This window comes from Equus asinus, chromosome 23, assembly GCF_041296235.1.
Source record: "Equus asinus isolate D_3611 breed Donkey chromosome 23, EquAss-T2T_v2, whole genome shotgun sequence".
NCBI lineage: Eukaryota > Metazoa > Chordata > Mammalia > Perissodactyla > Equidae > Equus > Equus asinus.
Genome location: NC_091812.1, coordinates 19,957,018 through 19,977,415, shown reverse-complemented (window position 1 = coordinate 19,977,415; position 20,398 = coordinate 19,957,018). Strand labels below are relative to the sequence as shown.

Here is a 20,398-nt window from a genome sequence, read left to right as displayed (position 1 = left end):
CTATTAAAAATGAAAATGTTGTATGACCTTTGACCTAACAATTTCACTTACAGTATTTTGTCCTACAGATATATCTACACAAGTTTGAAGACATATATATAAGATTAGTCATTGGCACATTGCTTGGAAAGCAAAAACTGGAAACAACTGAAATGTCTATCAACAGGGAGTGCATCCATGCAGGATTGTATTATGCAGTCCTTAAAAATGAATAAGGTATGTTTCATAGAAATAAACTCCAAATACATTGTTAAGTGAACAAAAGTAATTTGGAGAAAAATGTAGGTAGTATGCTACCATTTAAGTGTGCTGAAGTTTCTAAGGGGCATGTATCCTTGTAAATACATAGAACATATCTGGGTAGATATATAGCAAACTGACAACACTGGCTGCTTCTGAGAAGGGGAATTGAAGGTATGGTGGTCAGGGGTGGGAGGACAACCTACCTTTTACTGTATATAATATACTATTTTGTATTTTTGAATTATTCTTTTTACTATGTACATTATTTTAGAAAAATATGCATTAATTTTGAAAAATCATTTTTTGAACAAAAGAAAATAAGTCCTATTTGAATATTAGACCTACTGTGATAATATTTGGCTTCTGTAACATTGGACATCTGCAATCTTAACTTGTCAATATTTTTTCCACAATGACTGGGAGAACAGTATTTACAATATAATAAATAGATATGTCCAAAAATGAAAGATGACTATATATTGAGCACACTGAGTTTGGGATGTCAATAGGACAGACAGATGTCCAACAGGCAGTTGGAAATGTGGACTGCAGCTCTAGTTAGGACTGAAGAATGGTACAAGATTGAGTAAAATTCCCAAAGGAGAGAACGTAGAAAGAAGAGAAATGGGCCATGGACATAACCAAAGGGAGTACTTACATTTGAGGTCAGGAGAAGACAGAGGAATCAGAGAAAGAGAGGTAGATCTGAGAGTGAATAACATTATAAAAAATCATGGGAGAAGATAGTATGGAGAATTAAGAGTTGTTGATAGTGATTTGCTGCAGAGAGTTTGAGGAGGATCAAAACTGAGAAAAAGCTGTTGGATTTGATCTTTCAGTGGTGGTCAAGAGATAATTTTTTGCACATGGTGAGCATGCGTATGGTTAGATGGTGAGAAAATGGAGGCTGTGAGAAAGAAACTTGGTAGTGAAGGGAAGGAGGGAGGAACAGGAATGTAGTTCAAGGGGTAGCCTGGTGAGTAGAGGTGATGTGTGTGTGTGTATATTTTAAGACGGGAAGCACTTCAACACATTTATACATTGGCAGGAGGAAGTCACAGAAGAAAGAGTGAAGATGTAATGCAATGTGGTCAGGTTGGGGGGATTGTTGATGAAGTAAGGCCCCAGAGAATGGATGACAATGAGGGCCACAAGAGGGGGCTTTCACCTTGGAACAGAGGAGGATCACCTCTTTTTTTTTTTTTCTTGGTATCAATTGCTTGTATTTATTTCAGAACACAATATACTATTCAAACCCATGGATGATACCAAATTATAACCCTGTTTAAATATCTCTAGGATATTTTATTTTGCAAGTATAGATTCTAAAAATCATAAAACTAGACAGATTAATAATACAACACATATCCAACTTAGATTTAAAATGTAGGTCATGGTTCTTGTTTACTCTGTCCTTCTGTTAAAGACATTACAAAGATACATATTCAGAAGACCACCCTGCTATTCTCTCCTGAGGAGGCTATATGCAAGTTGACAAGAAGTACCCTAATACTTATAGATACAGCTGTTATCAAAAGGGTCTTTCTCTGATTTTACCAAAGAGAAATACTCAAAATCTTATTCTTTATGACTATTGACATGATTTAACTACATTACTGTGGCACATGGTATTACTATTTTTACTACTATAGCAAGTTCTAGTTTTCTCAAGGCCTTTGCCTCAACTTTTCTGGAAATAAAGCTTAAATATCATTTATTTCAAACTTTCAAATTAAAATATTATCCTCATACATGCATGTACCTGGCTGATATATTTGCGTGTATTCTTTCCAATTTCAGGCTAGGCAAAGACGTACTTTTAGAGCTGTATTAATGTGTCAAAGCAAAAGATAACCCAACATGATACCAAGAGAAGTTGTGACCTTCCATGTAGTGTTTGATAGAGAAAACATTGATTTTGACACCCTATCTTATTTTATTCAAATAGCAGTCTGGTCGCACATAGTCCAAGAACACTCAAATAATAAACCAAATATAATCAGATGTTAAAGATTGGTTTCCAAAAATTATGGCTAATGATGCCATGCTTGCCTATAATCTAGATGAAATAAAACCACCAAACCATGCAACACAGCTTCCTTAACTGTGAGCTGTTTGAAGCTACTAGTTTGAGCTCTAGTGACTATTATTTACAGCTCAGAATAGCTGTAGGAATCTCAGCAGGGGTTGGAGGAACCTGTTCAATACTGACATAGTGCTAAAATGTGCCCAATCGAGGCTTTAAGTCAGTCACAGCGGCGTTTACCAGGCCTGGAGCTTCTCTGGAAGGTTATGGACAAATCGGGCCATGACTCTAGGATGGAAAAATCCATTGCCTAGAACTGGAGGGTCACCTCTTTCTCTGTGACAGTAGTGAAGGAAGGGAGGAAGGGGAAGAGACAAATAAGTGGTGTTAGTGTGGAATCATGTCCATGGTTTGAATACAGGAATGAACCAGATCATCTGCGGAGAATAAGGAGACCAAAATAAAAGGGGGTTTTACAGATATAGAATACTCTTGTAAATTTTATAATTAGAAAAGATGTGGAAGAGTTTTCCTTAATTTAGCAAAGCAGGTGGTTTGCAGCAGCATGATGTAATGGAAAGAACATTAACTTTGGGGCTAGAAAGACCCGAATTGAGTTCTGGCTTTATTCCTTTTTAGCAAGTTACCAAATTGATCTTTCTCAATTTCTTCCTAGTGAAATGGAGACATCAGTACCTGCTTTGTCAGGTAGTTATGCGGATTCAATGAGAGGACATGTTAGTTAATTTCAGTTCCAACAAACATTTATTAATCTCTTATTGTGTGCTGGATAATCCACAAGGTCTGTGTCCTCAAGGAGTTTGATGTCTAGGACAGAATTCACTTCTCCTTTCTTCCCTTTTGGGACAAAATATCAACTTTTGCAGAATTGTGAGAGGACTTGCTAACTACTTCCCTATCCGTGTGGTTTTAAATACTAATCAGATCCTGCCTGCAGGTACCATTCCAGTCCATCTGGAGTTAGCCACTAACACTGGGTGAGCCACTTCTCCAAGGCAGTGTGCCACTATTCTGGCCCCTTACCCACTGGCCAGTGGGCTTGGCAGAGGGAACCCTTTGCAGCTGCCAGTCATGAGGCATGAATGGCCTTGGACTACTGACCCCTTCAGTGGTGATTCGGCCTGTCTCATTCTTATCTCTGTAATAAGCTTGATGTGTATTTTTTTTTCCAGTCTTCTTTTTGTTGTTGTTGTTGTTAGCAGCTAAATGTAGGATCATTTAGCTTTCAGACAGTCTCCCAGAGGGAAATGATCCCAGACCGAAGATCTGAGAACAACTGACCACAATTATGAACAGTAATGAAATTCATCCATTTATAATCTCCATTACTTTTAGGGAGAACAAGTAAAAACATACGTCCTTGATTAGAGAGATTGGAATTAATTGTAATGATTGGACTTGGAGTGTGAGTCTAGAGAAATATTAAATTAAATTCTAACAGAAGTGCTTTGGCAAAAGGATTATAAATTAAAGCTTTAATATGTGTACTCTAGTTGCTTAAGAGATTGTAACATCATTTAAGCATTTAATGATAGTGAATTTGTTCCCATGTCATCTGTGGTTTGTGTTGAAGATCAGCACATGCAGATCAGAATTGGGTTAATTAAAGCTCATCACCAAGGAAAGGACAAAATATTCTGACCAGTTCCTGAATTGTGTAATAGATATCTTTCCCTCCTTTAGTCCTTTTCCAGTGCAGCAAAGCTTTTAAAGTCTTATGGTGGATAAGTAAGGATTAGGTCGGCTCCATATCTAGGACCATGTAAATACCAACTTTTCAAAGTTGGCAATAGGAAGTTCATAGATATGTCTTTGTCATATATGTGACCTTTCAGTTCTTCCGGGCAGGCAAATCTGTTTTCCACAGGACTGATCTGTTGTCCTGGTTGTCAGCCTTATATGAGAATTAGCACAGTGTCATGGGCGTCAGTGGAATGTTCCAGCTGACTTTTGTTAGGCCTTTGAAGAAAGATGGAAAACAGCAAGAACAACAGAAAACAATTGGCAAGTGCCAAGGTACCTTCAGTGGTTAACAAAAATTTTCTTGGAGCAGCCCTGGTGGCCTAGCGGTTAAGGTTGGCATGCTCTGCTTTGGCGGCCTGGGCGTGGACCTACACCATTTGTCTATGAGTGGCCATGCTGTGGTGGCGGCTCACATGCAAAAAAAGAAGAAGACTGGCAACAAATGTTAGCTCAGGGCAAATCTTCCTCAGCAAAAAAAAAAAAAAAAAAAAAAAAGACAAAAAAGGAAAAAACACTTTTCTTTAGGCACTTTGTGATTCTGTTAAAATAGAAGCAGACCCAAAATTAACTTGCTTTGAGTGAGAGTGCATGAAAGGTGCTCACTCAGCACAGGGCCAGTGCTCAATAAATGCAAGCTCTTATTACCATTATTTTTATTATTTGGAATGAATGCCACCTATTTCTCCTGCTTTTGTCCTCACAAGCATCTCTTACTCTGAACCTCAATGGTATGAAGGTAAACAACATTCATTCTCTTTTTTGAGGACAGGCTGCCTGATGTTGAAGGTCATAGGACACAGTCAGCAACCCTGGAAGTCTTACTTCAGATTCTGGGTAATTTTGCTGGGTCAGCACAGCCTTCCAAACTGGCAGCTGCCTGGAAGATTGAGGTCATGCTCTGCATTGGCTTATGCTGGGGAATTACTATGCACAGCCAACAATCTTCCCTGGCAGTAAGAAGTGGAGAGCAGCCCGGGACCCCACTTAACAGCATTCCTTTAAAAGATGCCGTCATAAGCCAGAATTTAAATGCTGCACTAACAAAGGAGCCAGCTTTTGAATAGTCAAGGTATTCTGTCAACAAAGAATCATTATTCAGGCCAAGCTAGGACTGCTACATATACAGTTCTGTTCAACTCACCTTGTGGGTAGAAGAGAAGAATTTGGAACTTTTATAGCTTCTAAATCAACTCTTATTTCAATGCAGATGGCTCCTTGTTCTAAATAAGATCTTTTATATTCTTGTGCTTTAGACTTGGCATTTTTAACTGCCTGATGGACATTTCCATTTGGATTTCCAGCTGTTAACATCTGTTCCCAGCCTCCTTATTTCTATTTATGCTATCACCATTACTGTTACTTTATTTATTATAGAGGTAAAATTGGTTTATAACACTATATAAATCTCAGATGTACATCATTAGATTTCGACTTCTCTAGTTTCCATTTGTCTCTGTACAAATGTCCCCCGTTACCCTCTCCTCATCTCCTTTCTCCCTGGGAACCACCACTCTGTTCTCTGTATCTATGTGTTTGTCTGTTTGATTGTTTGTTTGTATATCTTCCACTTATGAGTGAAATCATATGGTATTTGTCTTTCTCCATCTGATTTATTTCGCCTAGCATCATATTCTCAAGGTCCATCCATTTTGTTGCAAATAGCAAGACGTCATCTTTTTTTTATGATCAATGGTATTCCATTGTATATATACCACATCTTCTTTATCCATTCATTCATCTATGGCCCCTTAGGTTGTTTCCAAGTCTTGGCTCTTGTGAACAATGCTGCAATGAACATAGAGGTGCATACATCTTTTCAAATTAGTGTTTTCGTGTTTTTGGATAAATACTCAGGAGTGGAGTAGCTGGATCAGATGGTAGTTATATTTTTAATTTTTTGAGGAATATCCATACTGTTTTCCATAGTGTCTGCACCAATTTACATTATCACCAGTAGTGTACGAGAGTTTCTTTTTCTCCGCATCCTCTCCAGCACTTGTTATTTCTTGTCTTTTTAGTAATAGCCATTCTGATGGGCATGAGGTGATATCTCATTGTAGTTTTGATTTGCATTTCCCTAATTAGTGATGTTGAACATCTTTTCACATAAATGGTGTTGGGAAAACTGGACAGCTATGTGCAAAAGAATGAAAGCAGACCATTATCTTACACCATACACAAAAATTACCTCAAAATGGATTAAAGACTTGAAGATAAGACCTGAAACTGTAAAACTCCTAGAAGAAAATATAGTCAGTACACTCTTTGACATCAGTCTTAGCCGTACCTTTTTGAATATGTCTCCTCAGGCAAGGGAAACAAAAGAAAAAATAAACAATGGGATTACATCAAACCAGAAAGCTTCTCATGGCAAAGGAAACCATTAACAAAATGAAAAGACAGCTTACCAACTGGGAGAAGATATCTACAAATCATATATCTGATAAGGGGTTAATATCCAAAATATATAAAGAACTCATATAACTCAACAACAAGAAAACAAACAATCCAATTAAAAAGTGGGCAGAAGATCTGAACAGACATTTTTCCATATCTTCCAAGAAGATATACACATGGCTAACAGGCACATGAAGAGATGTTATCATTGTCAAGATATTGGATATGTAATGGTTAAGATTGAGGGCTTGGGAGGCTGACTGCCTGGTTTCAAATCCCTGCTGGCCTACTTGCTAGGTATGTGGACTTGGGCAAGTTATTTGACTTTTTGGTGCCTTAATTATCTCATCTGTATAATGGGGATAATAATAACATATCCTTCATCAGGTTGTTGTAAGCATTGTGTTAAATTGCTTAGACCAGTGCCTGGCACATAGTCAGTGTTTGTATCAGTTTGGTTGTATTCGGCAATAAACATGTTTAGTTAACTTACATAACTAGAATTCTGGAAGTGGATAGTTCCAGGTTTGGTGCAGCAGTTCAGTGGTGCCACCAAAGACCCCATTTCTTTCTATCTTTCCCCTCTGCCATCTTTAGCCTGTTGGCTTTTCATCTTCATGATTATCTCATTATGGTCACCAGGCTGTTGCATCTCCAGGCATCACATTCACATTCAAGGCAGGAAGAAAGGAGAAGGGCAGGGCCAGCATCAACTGTCCCTTTCATCAGGAAAGCAAAAGCTTTCCCAGAAGCCTACCACAGGACTTCTCCCAACATCTGATTGCTAAGACTAAGTCACGTGTCCACCCTTGTCTGTGAAAGAGGCCAGGATAGTGACTATCTAGTTTCCAGCCTCTGTAATGGGAAGTGAGTAAAAAAGGAGAGGGTTGGGCATGTTGTTTAGGTAGCCAGACCACAGTGACTGCCACAGTGATTATTACTTATTAGCTATTATTGTTATTATTATTCGAGTTCCCGAAGTTAGAAATATTGACGTTATTTTTCATCCTCCTCTTCTTCTCTAGCAAACACTCAGTCACCAAGTTTAGTGATTCCTCCTGCTCAATGTTTTCCATGCCCACCCCTTCCTTTCCCTTCATACTATTCCAAAAGTTTCTGGTTTTTATTATCTCATGCATGGAAAAACGCAGGTTTTGTTCTGTATCCTCAATCTCCAGTTTCTCCATGCTGTTTCCTCTTGCACTCTACTAGATGAATCTTCATCAAACGCCTCTATCAGGACACTTTCTTGCCCCCAATCCCTCCCTATCGTCTACAGTAGTGATTCTTAAACTTCATTGCACATCAGAATCACCTGGAAAACTTGTCAAAAATCACTTGTCTCTTGAAAAGCAGGTGCTGAGGTTACAAATAATATATCCTCAAGGCATTCACATTATAATGGAAAAGATAGGTAAAATAATGGTAATTAAGGGTATCGTCATTTATGTTCTATGCTGCTCATTTGGCACATTAAATATATTGCTTTACATGAGATCCATTATTAGTTATCTTTTCATGATATAGAACTCTTGTCTCTTTCAGTAGATCAGCAATTCCTTGAAGGCAGAGATTACATAATACCACTCTGTTGCTCTCATTAGTCTTAAAACATTCAACAAAAAATTTATTGAATGAATCAGTGGTATTCATACAAAATATTCAATGAGTCCTTAATAAATGTTTGACAGATCCAACAAAAACATTGGAAAACCTTAGAGACACAAGATTCTATCTATGAGGTTAGATATATAGTGTGAAGTAACAGAATCACTTCTGGTTGAGAAATGGCTGTAGTGTGTGATAACAATGCAGCTAGATCTTGTATGCTTCAGATGGAAAGGTATAGTGTAGATTTACCATAAATGCAAAACTTCAAGTAGTGAAAGGGCATCAGTAACCAGTAATTCTATCAGTAATAGGATTAGTTTGATTATTGTGGAAGATACTACTCATTACATAATATTTTTTTCGAGGTACTTATGATACCCACTGGAGATCATGCTGGTTTGGGTAGCAAAATGTATTGTTGGTGAAACATAGGAGGGAAAAATTAATCATTCATTTGTTCATTTAATCAATGAACAATTAACAAATACTTGTTCCGTGCTAGGGTCTGTAAGGATGAATAAGACTCAGTCTCTCAAGGAACTTTGATGTCCAGTAAGAAAAAGAAGCATACAAATAATATCAGTAAATAATTTTAGATGTGACCATAGAGTGCAGTGTGGGGAAGAGGTTAGGGTCTATTCTGTCTGGAGGCGTGAGGACAGCCTTCTTGAGTTATCTTGTCTCTCACCTCCCACTGTATTTCACTTGGCTTCTCTTGGAGTATTGCTAGAGTTATTGTTTTCCTCATGTTTGGTCTCACTTTCTTACGAGCTACAAAATTGCAAAATCAACATCCAAAGAGTTGATACCATCTTTGCTTCTTTGCACTGATTAGACTGGAAACAATCTCGGAAATCATCAAATCTGACCCAGCCTTTATAAACAAAATGGTCATCTGTTCTCTCTCTCTCTCTCATTCCACCTACCTCTGATCTTTCACCCTCATCTCTTGAATATGAGAGACTAAGGGTGATCAAACATCTTGCTGTCCCCAGGAATGAGGAGTGTCCTAGGATGTAGAACTTTCAGTGCTAAAACTAGGACAGTCCCAGGCAAACTGGGATGAATTGGTAACCCTAGGATGTAGTAGAATGATTTGGAATTAAAGCACCTGTGTTAAATTCCTGACTGTGGGAAAATCTCTTAATGTTGATGGCTGCTTTATGCCGCCAGAACATAAATGTGTCCCTGGAAGCCAAGGCAGCAGCCATCCCGCACAGATTCAGCATGAGTGTCCTACTACAGCCTGCCGGGCTTATCTTGTCCACTGGTTGGGCCAAGTCAACATGAACGTATGTTTAAAGAAAATATTTGACATAACTTTCTTGGAATTTCCCATTATTGCAGGCTCTCATGGTCTATTGATAAAATCGCATTAGACAAAAATAGAAAGAAGACATTTAAAAACTTTTAGATCAACTTCCTGATTTTTATTGCTCCATGAGGCTGGTTCCAGCTGTCAGACAGTTGGGTACGAATCCTAGCTTTGCTACCTACTAGCTGTGTGACTTTGGATAAAGGCTTTATTTCTCTCATCTGAAACATATGGTAAGGTTTATTGTAATGATTAAATGGGTAAATATGAGTATTAGTCATGAAACAGAGACTATTTTTATACAAAACTTTTCAAAGAAGGAAACTGAAACGTGGAGAGGTAAAGCACCCTACCTAAGGTCACATAACTAGCAAAGCACAGAGCCAGGACTGAGCTCCTGGTGGTCCAACCTCCTGGTTCATGCTCTTAATTGCTTCTCTCTCTCTAGTGTCTCCAGGCAGTGGGGACCTGTGGCCTGGGGGTATGGCCGGTATGGTCGGATCTCGGAGGGGAGTGGATACATCTCCAGGACTGGATACTGGATACTGAAGCCCCCAAAATCTAGCATCCCAAGCCTAGCATGAAAGCTGTCTATCTTTGAGCCTTTGGACCTGGAAATATAAGCAATGATCACAGTGGATTGAAGATGAAGACTATTCACATTTTTTTGGAATATCACAAGTCTCTGTGATTCTTGGGTGAACTGAGGAAAGGAAAGAAGCCTAGGATTGACTAACATTGCATTTTTTCTAGGACAGAAGTTCTCATTTAAATTGAATCAAAGAAAATAAGGAAACTGATGTTTTCTTTACACCTGAGTTTGTCATTGTAACATCATTCCTATTACACTTAGAAAAAGAGCCTGAAGGATATACACAATAGGTTTTCTCTTTTCTCTATCCTCTTCTCTTTTTCCTTTGGGGGAGGTTGAAGGTTGGATTGGAGGAGCCCACATGTTTTAACTTTATATACTTACATCTTTTTTGTTTTGGTTGTAATGGGCTGTTACGGACTTAATCGTGCCCTGCACCATTCCCTCTTCCCCTGCCCAATTCATATGTTGAAGTCCTAAACCCCAGTATCTCAGAATGTGACTGGACAGTATTTGGATATAGGGCCTTTAAAGAGATAATCAAGTTAAATGAGGTCATATGGATGGGCCCTAATCCAGCATGCTTGGTGTACTTTAAGAAGAGGGGGTAAGGACATAGACACACATGGAGGAAAGACCATATGAAGAAAGAGGGAGAAGACGGCCATCAACAAGCCAAGGAGAGAGGCCTCAGAAGAAACCAAACTGTTGATGCTTTGATCTTGGATTTCTGGTCTCCAGAATTGTGGAAAAATAAATTTCTGTTGTTTATACCACCCAGTCTGTAGTATTTTGTTTTGGCAGCCTGAGCTAATACATGGGCATTGTCTCAGGTTGGGCTCCCCAGATGCATATGAGGATTTAGGCACCAGTAGTTTATTTGGGAGATGATTCCCAAAAAGCCTTAAATGGGAGAGAGGATGTGACAGGGGAAGATAGGAAACCAGTACAGAGCTGCTGCGGACAGCTGGGGTCAAGTCTTGCCACGGTCCTCTGAAGACTGTGTAGAACACGTCTCAGATTGTCCCACCTGAGGGCTGAGGAGGCAGGGTCATCCACCCCCTCCTCCCTGATTTGTCTGGGGCAGGAGTTGACTGACTCCCGATAGCTCTGGCCTGACATGCACAGTGATGAGCTCCTTTCTGCAGCCAGAGAAAGCCTTCAGGCAGAGGGCTGGAGGAGCTTGCAATGAGAAGCTGCGGGTGTGCACAGCAACAGTGAGTGAGGGGTTTATTTGCTTTCGTAATAAAAAACAGTAAAGATTTAAAAACAGGAAAGTGGGGGCCGGCCCTGTGTTCCTAGTGAGTTTTCTTTTAGCTCTATGATTTTATAAGAAGGAAGGGATATTCTTAGTTTAGCATATTAATCCCATTTTCAGAGGAAGACAGTTTTAAGTCCTCTATTGGAGAATAGTTTAGCACCTTGCCCCCTTCAAAACGAAATATGAGCTTTCAAAAAAAATCCTGCCCTGTAGTTGTTACAGCATTTTGATGTGCTTTTATATTTTAATAATTTTTATTGTGGTACATTAATTTTGATTAGAAATGTTCCCACACACATGCCCACTGGTGGTAATTTTCTTTGTTTACTGTCTCATTTTGGGGGTACTGCATTCTGATAACTCGTTAGGATACATGGTTGGAAAATTCTCATTTTAAAGTAGAATAGTTGTTAAGCAACATTAAAATTTAATTAGAACTCTTCACTGCATTTCATTATGAGGTTATTCTGTAATTACTCAGCAAGTCCTGGTGTTTACTAATGCAGCAGTGACAGCACATAATACTGCTAAATTATTGCCACACTGCTGGAGAAGACAATTGGAAAATGGGGAACAGATAAAGGTGTTGTTTAAAGAGCCTCAGGGGGAAAGACACAACCTCAGAACATAATCCTGGTTTTCTTTTACCTACTTTTTTCCACGTCCATCTAGGGCAATAGACAGCATGTAGATCTCCCCCGTCACAGGTTAAATAGCCTACATATAATGTTTCCAGTTGCAATTTTCACATTTTGCATGAAACCCTTTTCTTGCAAGAGTAGGCGTGAAGTGGGGCTTGATAGACATAGTTCTAAATTGCTCAGATATATTTTATGTGGGGAGAAAATAAACCTCCAAATAACTGCCATAAACCAAGATTTCTAAGAAGCTTTATGCTTTTTAAATACTCATATTTTATTCTTCTTTAATTGGGATACAGATATTACATTCTGACCAGAGAACATAATGGTGTTAGGAAGCTCCATCAAATGTACCCTGACTCTCTAAAATGCGGCAGGGATGTGTTGGTTACAGTTTTCATACATGAGCACATTGAAATCCCTGTTTCCCTTTAAAATTTTCCTTTATGCAGATCTCATAATCTCGCCGTTAATTTGATTCCCTGCTCCTTCTTTCATTATGCCTGACTGCTTCTGTACACTCAAAGTGAATTGAGGCAACCATTTTGATAATTTGGATGAAAATTAGTTTTAACGAAGACATTCAGATAATAGGCGTGATATACGTGTGTGTGTATGTGTGTGTGTATTTGGTGTTAGAGTTGGTTTGGTGGGAGATATTGAAGTGAGAGGATGAGATAACAATTCCAGGATCCAGTTAGCCGTTGTAGGAAACTTTTGGGGAGAAGAAGGTAGTGGGTGCTGGTGGGCAGACTTTCCCTGAATCCTGTCATGATTCCTCCCATTCTGTGAGGCCAGTCATGTCCATCTATGTGTGATAACATGGGAGCCTTCCCTGATTGGAAGAGGGGATGGACAGGCTCAAAGAGCAGGCCAAGCAAATGATATGGTGCCAGCCTATAGGTAGAATTTCTTATCTGGGTCAGTGGCTCCTATTCATTTCTTCCCCCAAAAGTTACTCCATTGAAAAAGACCCATAGCTTGCAAGTGCAGCCCAAGGAGTTTTGGCCTCCACGCAGGTGGGTAGAAAAGCATCCGACTGGGAAAAGGTTACCTGACTTGGCCATAGGTGAGCCAGCTTAGCAGGGTGATTAGAACTATGGGCTTTGGAATAACACACACTTGGCTTTGAATCCTGGATTTACAACTTATTAATTATGAGACTGAGGGTGGGCTGCTGCCTCTCTGAGCCTTGCTTTCCTCATCTGTTAAAGCAGGATAATAATGTTTACCTACTTCTGTCTGTGGACTGATACAATCTGAAGAAGAAATGTCTGGCACAGGCAGCAGGTACTCAGCGAATGTTAGCTTTTCATCATTCTCAGATTGTGTTGTGGGTGTCAGCAGTCACTGCTCACCTTGGTTCTTCTAACACGGTGCCGGCAAGGGCAAAATCAGAGCATGACCTTTCTTGCATGGCCAAGGAGTCACCATGTTTTTCATGCTGAAACTAAATCAGTCCTTGAACTCAAGTGTTTCCAGAGCTAACAATGATTTGCTTTTTACAAAAATGCCATGAAAGTCAGAACAACTTTTAACTGTGAGTCTCTTTTTGTAAAACAAAAAATTCACATAAGCAAGTGCTAATATTTCAAGAAAATCCTTTGAGGGATTTTAATTGACACGTGTAAATGTTATAGTTCAATTTGCATTTCAGTAGGCATTCTCAATATTTCCTTTTAAATGGGCTTTAGTTCTCTTTTGTAAAACTAAAAATTGATTTCTTCTCTTTAGCAGTATGGGTGTCTACTTGGCTTCAGGGGTAAGAGATGGGTGCAGCTGTTCTTTTATTTCTCCCACTCAGTGTGGAAAAGGCTTACCAGAACAAGGCAGAAGTGAACAGTAGAAATAATATTTTTAAAAAATGTGCCTCTGCAAAGAATGGATCAGTGGTTTAACAAAGATTGACATCAGCATGACATTCTCTCCATAAATGCACAAGGCTGCACAGAAAAATCCTCCCTATTTTCTTTTCTTTTTTTTTGAGGAAGATTAGCCCTGAGCTAACTGCTGCCCATCCTCCTCTTTTTGCTGAGGAAGCCTGGCCCTGAGCTAACATCCGTGCCGATCTTCCTTTACTTTTTACGTGGGAGGCCTACCACAGCATGGTGTGCCACGCGGTGCCATGTCTGCACCCTGGATCTGAACTGGTGAACCCCAGGCCTCTGAGAAGCGGAACCTGCGAACTTAACCACTGCACCACTGGGTCAGCCCTTCCCCTATTTTCAAGTACAGTCAATCTTCTATCTCTAATTTCTCCTCGATACCACAGTGCATCTCTTAAAATGCACTGCAGGGATGGGCTTTCTTTGCCTTTCCTGCCTCTGCACTGGGATGGGAGGGTTCCCTGGAAAAGGATCCAGTAATGGAATTTATTACCACAGTAACTCTTGAATGGGTGTTTGGCACGTGTTCCCAGTCTCCTGAGAAGGGGAATCACAGCGTGGAGCTTGGAATTTATTGAGGTCCCTTATTGAAGTCTGACTCTAGGCCTGCTCACAAGTCTGTGGCAGGAAATTCTAGAGGCTCACCCAAATACACATTCTCTTCCTCATTCTGGGCACACAGCTAGATTACACTTACCTGCCTCCCTTGTAGTTAGGTGTGGTCATGTGCTTGAGTTTTATCTGAAATTGATATGTCCTCCTTCCAGGCTTGGGCCATATAAACCTCCCACAAGTTCTTTGCTCTTTTCTCCTCTGGCTGGTTAGAACGAGGTGTCTCCCAGGGCAACTGTGGAAGCCATGTGTTGAAGACGGCAGCATCTCCAATCACCTTGGGCTCGCTGAATGATTGTTCCGCCAACCTGTTCATTTGCTCAGTACTGTTTTGTGAGCAAGAAATAAACTTCTATTGAGTTTGAGCCGTCATACATTCGGGGGTTTCTTTGCTATAGCAGTTAACCTATCCTCAGTATAACTCACTCTTTTTCTGCACTTTCAGTCACAGTGTATGTTTTAACAGGGCTATCAGTTCTGCTGACACAGGACCAGTACTCATTTAAGCATCTGGTGTAACTCTTAATCCTTATGTATTCCCTTTTCTGAGAATCTAAGGTGTAGGTTATTGTCTAATAATGCTAAAGTAGTTCTTTTAAAGAATATCTGGCATTTCCATCCCACCAAATCACTTAGAGGACCTTTCTGTTCTTTAAAACAGTCACAATTTATTCAACCACTCATTCCTTTCATCATTTGATGAATACATCATGCATTCATTTGATTTTCTGTTCTCAAAAATGTTCCAGACATGGAAAGCAGTTTATAAGATGAATAGAATCAAAAGAAAAAGAAAGGCCTATGAAAACCAGGAGTGAAAAAAGAAAGGAAAATAAGGGTACAATCAACAGAATGGAGCCAGGAATATGAACTAACTTACATAGGGCTGTTCTCGTTAGCCCCTGCCCTCTCTGACATCTTACTTCTGAAGCTACTCCTGGCTGCTTCCTCTCACCTCCTTCTTCATAAATCCTAATTTCTTGGAAGACCATTTCTTTAAACATTTCCTGATGGCTCCAAGTTTCCATTGGCTTCTCTGGGATCCTTGGTGGCTTTTCATCCCCTTAAACTTCTCTTAGGCAGTTGAACAATTTGAAGTGGGAAGCCTTAACTTGGAAAGTCATTTTTCTTATTACTCATGAGGCTGAATATTTTTTTATACACCATACTTATTTTTCATTTATATTGATCCTTTTATGAGTTTTTATTCTAGTGTATTACTGATTTTTCTATTGAGTTTCTTTTTGTATTGATGTACAGGTATTCTTTGCATATGAACAACATTAATCACATTTTAAAATATGTATGTTACAAATACTTTTCCCAGTCTGCCTTTTGCCTTTAAAAAATATATATGCATGCTATATAATTTTTTTGAATTTGTTCCTTTTTCTTTAAACCTTTAATTTTTTTTTGAGCAGTTTCAGGTTGACAGCAAAATTGAGGGGAAGGCAGAGATTTCCCATAAACTCCCTGTCCCCACGCAATAGCCTTACCCCATTAACAAAGTGGCACATTTGTTACAACTGATGAACATACACTGACGCATCATTCTCACCCACAGTCCGTAGTTTACATTAGGGTTCACTCTTGGTGTGTACAGTCTATGGCTTTGGGCAAATGTATAATGACATGTATTCACCATTACAGTATCATACAGAGTGGTTTCATTGCCCTACAAATCCTCTGTGCTCTGCCTGTTCATCTCTCCCTTCCCCCAGCCCTGGGCAACCTCTGATCTTTGCACTGTCTCCACAGCTTTGCCTTTCCAGAATGTCGTATAGGAGGAATCATACAGTATGTAGCATTTTCAGATTGGCTTCTTTGACTTCGTAATATGCATTTAATTTTATTCCACTTCTTTTCATGACTTGATAGCTTATTTTTAGCGCTGAACAGTATTTCATTGTCTGATTGTACCATAGTTTATCCATTTGCCTGCTGAAAGACATCTTGGTTGCTTCTAAGTTTTGACAATTATTAATAAAGCTGCTATAAACATCCATGTACAGTTTTTTGTTTAGACATAAGTTTTCAACTCCATTGGGTAAATACCAAGGAGTCTGATTGCTGGATCACGTGGTAAAAGTATGGTTAGTTTTACAAGAAATGCCAAACTGTTTTCCAAAGTGGCTGTACCATTTTGCGTTTCCACCAGCAATGAACGAGAGTTCCTATTGCTCGGCAAACATGCCAGCATTTGGTGTTGTCAGTGTTCCAGATTTTGGTCATTCAAATAGGTGTGTAGTAGTATCTTATTGTTGTTTTAATTTGCATTTCTCTAAGGACATATCATGTGGAACATCTTTTTTTCTTTTCAATTATTTTGTTGAGGTCATAATTGATGAGGATTTTAGGCTGGTTAATTTTAAAAAACTGCAGATGAGAAGCAAGCTCCGAGGACTGGAATTTGCTTGCTCTTTGAGAGATATTTGCATTTGTGAAGGAAGGGGGGATGACCTTGTAGGGACCTGAAATTGGCCACCCCAAGATATGTCTCTTTGGCATCGGGATTGTTTGGGGCTGATTGCTTTCGATAAACTGGGACAGGGAAGGAGGCTCTGGGGAATGGAACTTGCCCTTGTTGGGACACATTTACATTTGTAAGGTAAATCTCTATCTGTAAAAGGTGCCTCCCTCTCTGTACCAGGAAGAAGAAGGGAGATGACCTTGTCCCTAGAAACTCTTAATGGGGAAGGCAAGAACTTAAGTTGGTTGCTGTCTGGCAATCTCATGTAACTGATTTAGGGTGGTGGCTTCTGACCTTCACTTAATCCGATTTGATTCTTGTCTAAAAGTCATGGGATCACCCAATGACCATACCCCACCTGCACTGATACCATTTTAACTTTTTTTCATGTTCTTTCCTTTGTCTTCGTAAAGAGATGACTCACATACCTATGCCTTAAATTTAGCCCTAACCCTCAACTCGGGGCAGCAGCAGGAGCTCTGACTGCCCGTGGGTCCTGTCCCCATGCACCAGCTCTGCCTGCCCATGGGCCCTGTCCCCATGCCAGCAGGGGCAGCAGAAGCGGCAGCAGCAGAAACTCTGACTGCCCATGGGTCCTGTCCCCATGCTATTCCACTCTCTAAATAAAAGAGCACTACTGCCGGATCTTAAGAGTCTAAGAAATCTTTCTTTCGACTCCTTGGCTCACCGACCCTGCACCAATAATGGTTTATAACATTGTGTAATTTCAGGTGTACATTATTATTTATCAGTTCTGTATAGACTGCATCACACTCATCACCAATAGTCTAATTTTTGTCACCATATATTTGTGCCCCTTTACCCCTTTTGCCCACCCTCCAACTCTCTTCCCCTCTGGTAACCACTAATCTGTTCTCTTTATCCATGTGTTTATCTTCCACACATGAGTGAAATAATGTGGTGTTTGTTTTTCTCTGTCTAGCTTATTTCGATTAACATAATACCCTCAAGGTCCATCCACGTTGTGGCAAATGGGATGATTTTGTCTTTTTTTATGGCTGGATAGTATTCCATTGTATATATATACACCACATCTTCTTTATCCATTCATCAGTTGATGGGCACTTGGGTTGCTTCCACATCTTGGCTATTGTGAACAATGCTGCAATGAACATAGGGATGCATAAGTCTCTTTGAATTGTTGATTTCAAGTTCTTTGGATAAATACTCGGTAGTGGGATAACTGTATTGTATGGTATTTCTATTTTAAATTTTTTGAGAAATCTCCATACTGTTTTCCACAGTGGCTGCACCAGTTTGCATTCCCACCAGCAGTGTATGAGGGGTGGAACATCTTTTCATGTGCTTATTTTTCATCTGTATATTTTCTTTGGTAAGTGTCTGTTAAGGTCTTTGGTCCATTTTTAAATCAGCTTGTTTGCTTTCTTATCGTTGAGTTTTAAGTATTTTTTGGATAACAGTACTTTATCCAATGTGTCTTTTGCAAATATATTCTCACAGTCTGTGGCTTTGTCACCGACTAGCTGCCCAGAGAAATTCAAGGGTGGGTTTAGAAGCATTTAAATGTTTTTCCAAATTGTTTTTGTTTCCTTTTGTTATGTTAAGGAGATGCAATCACCAACCACCCTGAACCAGACCAAGCCTCACCACGAGAGTTACACCTATGACCTTTGCCTTATCTTCATATTTACATTTAATGCTAAGATCTCTCCAGGAGGAGTTTAGGTCTTGTTACTGTAACCTACAGTATATGTGGAAGCATGTTTTCCAACTGAGCCAGCGCAAGCGAATACCTACCTCTCCCTTTTGAATATTCATTCCCCATCCAAAATAAATGTCCCTGCTTCCCCTTGTTTGGGGATGCCAAGACTCCGGAAATGATTCCTCATGGTCTCCTATTTGTTGCACATATACCTCACTTTGTGAGACAACTTACTTCTGGGGGAGAGTTTGATTTAACTCGCCAGGAGGGAACCCACTTTGGTTTCAGTAACAGCTTGTCTTCTCATTCTGTTGACATTAACTTTTACAGAATTTTCTAGTTTTAATCAAGTCCAGCTTATCGGTTATTTCTTTCATGGATCTTGCCTATGGTGGTATACCTAAAAAGGCATCACCATGCCCAAGGTCATCTAGGTTTTCTCCTAGGTTACCTTCTAGGAGTTTTATAGTTTAGCATTTTACATTTAGGTCTATGATCCATTTTGAGTTAATTTTTGTGAAGTGTGTAAAGTCTGTGTCGAGATTCATTTTATTTGCAAGCGGATGTCCAGTTGTTCCAGCACCATTTGTTGAAAAGACCATCTTTGTTTCATTGTATTCCTTTTGCTCCATTCTCAAAGATTAATTGACTATATTTATGTGGTTCTATTTCTGGGCTCTCTATTCTGTTTCATTGATCTGTTTGTCTATTCTTTTGGCAATACCATGCTGTCTTGATTCCTGTAGCTTTATAGTAAGTCTTGAAGGTGGATAGCATCAGTTCTCTAATTTTACTCTTCTCTTTGAATATTGTGTTGGTTGTTCTGGGTCTTTTGCCTTTCCATATAAACTTTAGAATCACTTTGTCAATATCCATAAAATAACTTGCTGAGATTTTGATTAGGATTGCATTGAATCTATATATCCAGTTGGGAAGAACTGATATCTTGACAACATTGTCTTTATATCCATGAACATTGAATATCTCTCCCTTTATTTAGTTCTTCTTTGATTTTTTTCCATGAGAATTTTGTAGTTTTCCTCATATAGATCTTATATAATAATATTTTTAGAATTATACTTAAGACTTTCGTTGTTGGTGTGCTATGTAAATGGTGCTGTATTTTTAAGTTAAGATTCTACTTGTTCTTTGTTGTTATATAGGACAGTAATTGACTTTTGTTTATTAATTTTGTCTCCTGCAATCTTTCTGTAATCACTTATCAGTTCCAGAAGTTTTTTTGTTGATTCTTTTGGATTTTCTACGTAGGTGATAATGTCATCTATTAACAAAGACTGTTTTGTGTCTTCCTTTCCTTCCCTTTCTTGAGTTATTGCATTAGCAAGGACTTGAAGTACAATGTTGAAATGGAGTGGTGACAGGGGACATCTTTGCCTTGCACCTGATCTTAGTAAGAAAGCTTTCAGTTTCTCACCACTAAGTATGATATTAGGTATAGTGTTGTGTTTTTTTAATAGATAGTCTTTATCCACTTGAAGTCCCTCTCTATTCCTAGTTTACTGAGAGTTTTTGTCACAAATGGGTGTTGGATTTTGTCAAGTGCTTTCTCTACATCTATTGATATGGTCATGTGATTTTTCTCTTTTTGTTTACTGATGTGATGGATTATACGAATTGATTTTCAAATGCTGAACCAGCCTTGCATACCTGTAGTAAATCCCACTTGATTGTTGTGATATTGTGATTTATAAGAAATATATATTTGGTCTTCCCTGTTCCTGGCCCAGAGCGCCTAAAATCCTTGGAATTTCCTAAGTGATGAGAGTGATAAAGATGTCTTTTGTTATGTTAATGAGGTGACTTGGAAAGCACCTAAAGATGGGGCCTTGTTGCCAAGGAAACCAACCATGTGATTAGAGGGTCGGAACTTTCCAT

General features: G+C 39.2%; 1 protein-coding gene across 4 annotated transcripts in view; it reads left to right on the top strand.

The window, feature by feature from the left end:
• RMI1 (RecQ mediated genome instability 1) overlaps window positions 1-10,724 on the top strand; it is a 66,955-nt gene extending 56,231 nt beyond the window's left edge. Inside the window, exons 5-6 of one of the 4 annotated variants that reach the window (XR_011497570.1) lie at window positions 69-216; window positions 9,805-10,724. The gene's annotated coding sequence lies outside the window, so the exon portion shown is untranslated. Of the gene's footprint in view, window positions 1-68; window positions 217-9,804 lie in introns of those variants that run through there. The other 3 variants (XR_011497573.1, XR_011497571.1, XR_011497574.1) reach the window with 3 other exon arrangements.
• The last annotated feature ends 9,674 nt before the right edge of the window (window positions 10,725-20,398 follow it).